This window comes from Pteronotus mesoamericanus, unplaced genomic scaffold (assembly GCF_021234165.1).
Source record: "Pteronotus mesoamericanus isolate MK-2021 breed Mesoamerican mustached bat unplaced genomic scaffold, CSHL_Meso_final contig_20, whole genome shotgun sequence".
Taxonomy (NCBI): Eukaryota; Metazoa; Chordata; class Mammalia; order Chiroptera; family Mormoopidae; genus Pteronotus; species Pteronotus mesoamericanus.
The window spans coordinates 97,932,449-97,936,245 of NW_026555085.1; the positions used below are offsets into that span (position 1 = coordinate 97,932,449).

The 3,797-nt window shown below is 32.5% G+C and overlaps 1 non-coding gene across 1 annotated transcript; it reads right to left on the reverse strand.

Annotated features, from left to right (window-relative positions):
* Positions 1-538: 538 nt before the first annotated feature.
* LOC129068065 (U1 spliceosomal RNA) lies at positions 539-702 on the reverse strand. Its single transcript, XR_008528878.1, has one exon. It is a non-coding gene; the product is annotated as a U1 spliceosomal RNA (small nuclear RNA).
* Between the last annotated feature and the right edge of the window lie 3,095 nt (positions 703-3,797).

Consider the following 3,797-nt stretch of genomic DNA (forward strand, 5'->3'; position numbering starts at 1 on the left):
TTAAATGAAATAAAGCAAATGCTGGTGTTGAATCATCTTGGAATAAATCTTCCTTAGTTATAGTACATTATTGCTGTATACTTCTGGATTAAATTTGCTAATATTTTATTTCAAATTTGTATCTAACTTTATAATTAAAATTTTCTATAATTTTCTTTTGGAGGTTTTTGTATCAGGATAAATTTAAAAGCTTACTATATTTTTTATTGTATTGAAATAATTCAAATAACATCGTTGAAGTAATAGTGGAAATAGTTCAAATAATAAAAGAAAGATTTGTTCAAATAATTTATACATGACTCACCCATAAAACCATCTAGTAAAACTCTCTTTACATCTTTCAAAACATTGGTTTAACCTTTTTATTTTTATATTTATTTTCTAATAACTATTAACATTTTAAGAGGCAAACAGTACCAAAAAGCCAATAACCAAAAAAAAAACATCAATTCTTTTTCACCATGTTTTAGGCATGTTTCCCATGGCAACTACTTCCAATTTTTCTGTGTATCTTAGTATTTCTTTTCCTCCTTTTTTCCAGGGGAGAGCAAGAACGCAGTCCCCCGCTACCACAAATTATGCCGTCGAGTTCCCCACATTTGGGGAAATCGCAGGGGTCAGCCCATTCGGAGAGCAATGGATAAGTCTCGCCCTGCGAAAACTACCTTTGCGATCATGGCATCTCCCTGGCCAGGTAAATATATCTGAATATTTTGTAATGGTCTGCTTAAACTATCCTTTTTACTCATTAATTTTAGTTACTACCTATTGATTGTCTATGGTTAATAGATAGATCAGGAGTTAACTCTTGCATGCCCTTTTATTTTCTCATTGCTTACCTTACCAATGTGGTTATATTTTTTCATTTTAATCAATGTTCAGTGTTTAAATTGTGAACATATGTCAATGTTCAGTGTTTAAATATTTCTCACTCCTGATCCAGGCTGTACAGTATGATTTGTTTTCTTTCCAGGTTTTTTCTTGTGATGAGGAAAAGAGAATATGATGATTGCCTCATTAAAACAATTTTTTGCTTAGCCTTTTGCTCACCTATTGCCAATTATCTTCCATGCTCTGTGATCAACACATCAGAAAAAATCTCTCTTCAATTTCCTTGCTCCTTCTCCCACCCCCCTATCCTAACCAGGTCCACAGCACAGCCTAGACCTGTTCCTTAGCAATCATTTTGACACTGCACTTTTCAGTCATTTTGGGAAATTCCTTAGCTTCCTTCTAAATTGATCCCACTTCTTAGATCTTGAACCTTTCTCTTTTTTGCTTCATTACTTAATTTTTTTGAGGCACATCCTTCTGATTTTTCTAAGGATGGTACATGAAAAGTAATATGACCCTGGCCAGGTGGCTCAGTTGGTTGGAATGTCATCCTGTACACAAGAAGTTTATGGGTTTTATTCCCGGTCAGGGCATATACCTAGGTTGTGGGTTTGATCCCAGATCGGGGTAGTATGAGAAGATAACCAATTGATGTTTCTCTCTCTTTTTTTCTTTTCTCTCTCTCTCTTGAAAATCAATCAACATATCCCTGGGTGAGGAGTAAAAAAGAAAAGTAATATTTGAAGCTTTTAATATATTCTATAAATTGATAGTTTTGATAGGTATAGGCTTCTAAGTTGGCGATTGTTTTCCTCCAGGATTTTGAATACAAATTAGTCAATCTTGTTTTCAGTGATGCTATCTAGAAATTTAATGCAATTCTCATTTTTTTGTTCATTTTCAAAAACAAAGTTAATTGAGGTATATCCTATATGAAATACACTAATATTGTAGGATTTTTACACATGGAAAAGATCCTACTACTATAATCAAGGTAAAGGAACACTTTCCACCACTTCAGGAAGCTCCCAGTGTCCCTCACAGTAAGTCATTCTTGACCTCTAAACCTAACTGCCATTCTGCCTTATTCTTGTTTTGAACATAATATAAGTGAAATTCTATAGTACACAATTTTCTATATTTGGCTTATTCTCAACATTATGTGTCTGAGATATATATATATATATATGTGTGTGTATATATATATTTGCATGTAGCAGTAACTCAATTTTTTATTTGCCAGAATTTATACTATATTGGTGAACATAATGGACATTTGGAGTGTTTTTAGTTTCTTTGCTTTCATGAATAAAGATACCATAAGCATTCTTTTGCAAATCATAAAATTTTTTATTGGTTGTATGTCTTTGTTTCTCTTCCTAGAAACATTTACATATTTGCCTTTTATTTCAGTTCTCTCTAACTTTATTATTACATGTCTTAAGTGTGAGCTTCTTATTTGTTTCTTCCAAACTTGAAATCCTGGATCCTGGGAAACTTTTTTGGTTTTGTTTCTTTAACAGTTTCTTTCCTTGCATTTTCTCTGCTGTTTGTTCCTAGAACTTCTACCAATGAAAATTTGGATTCCTTTGTCTGATCACCTAATTTTCAGCTTTTCTAGCTTATTGTCCACATATGCCTTTTTGTTTTCCTTAATGGCAGATTCCAAAATTTTATTTTTATCTTACCATCAAAATTTTATTTTCAATGTATTTTCAATTTCCTAGTGCTCTTTCTTATTGTCTTATTTTTTGGAGCAGTGTGGGAGACAGGAATTAAGTTTTTACTGTCTCATATTCAGGATATCACTTAGTCCTCTTATTTTGCTTTCTTCACCCCTATTCTTTGCAGTGCCTGGTACATAGAAGTCTGTTTCCCTCAGATTTTATTTCTGCACTGAATTGAATTTTATTTTCCTCCGTTTCTGTGTGCATGTGGGGACAAAGGGCATTGACTGTTTGTCTAGGATGAGAAGATACTTGGGGTCTAACTCTTCTGTATATGCCCTTTTAACTAATGCTCCTGCTTTAACAGAAAGGCATCATCTTTACCTTGTACATATCCTGGTTTCTCTATGTCCTGATCTTTTCCAGGTTCTTGTGGGGTATATTGGCACACTTCTTGTTGATATTCCATTTTGTAAACTCTTAGGTTATAGATTCCTAGATTTTACTAAGCCATCTACTTTTCATCATCCATATGATAGTTTTATTGACTCTTTGTATTCTTTTGTTCTCTTGGTTCTTGTAGTTTTATAGCTTTTTATGCCTTTTACTGTCACTTTATTGAATTTCTGTGAGGGAGAAGAGATGAAAGTATGTGGTCCTAAGACATATTTCAAAGTATGCATGTGTTAGTTTTCTAGTCTCTCATCGACTACTTTGATATTATCAGTTTTTCTATTTTTTTCTCTATTTTTAAATCTATTTTTGTGAATTTGTACATTATATTTTGGTTTCCTGTAACATTTTTGCGGGTGGTTGTATCTGGGCAAGATTTCATATTCAAAGTAGAGATGTTAATTGTGAGAACATAGACAAGGAAATACTGATCTCTAATAACCAGCATGCACTTACTAAAAGCAGCTGGTATCAAACCAGTTTCATTGCTTTTTCTTTTTTTTTTTTTTTTGACAGCTCTATACCTATGTCAGTTTTTCTGTTTCCATTAAAATGTACTGCTCCTTTTAGTAAAAGTATTGAATATAATAATTGGGAACTCCTTAATTTTAACTTCGAATTCAATGCATTTAACATGAAAATTATGTTGAATCAGTTAAACAGAATAGGCTTTGCTATAAACAGAAATAAAGAGACCATTTCTACTTTACACTTCATCATTTACACTTTTTCAATGCATATAGGTCAGGACTTTGGTAAGAGCTACAGCTATAAAGTAAGAGCTATATAGACTTCTCAATAAATATGTTCCTATAGAGTTCAGTTTTGTCATGTCAATTTGAT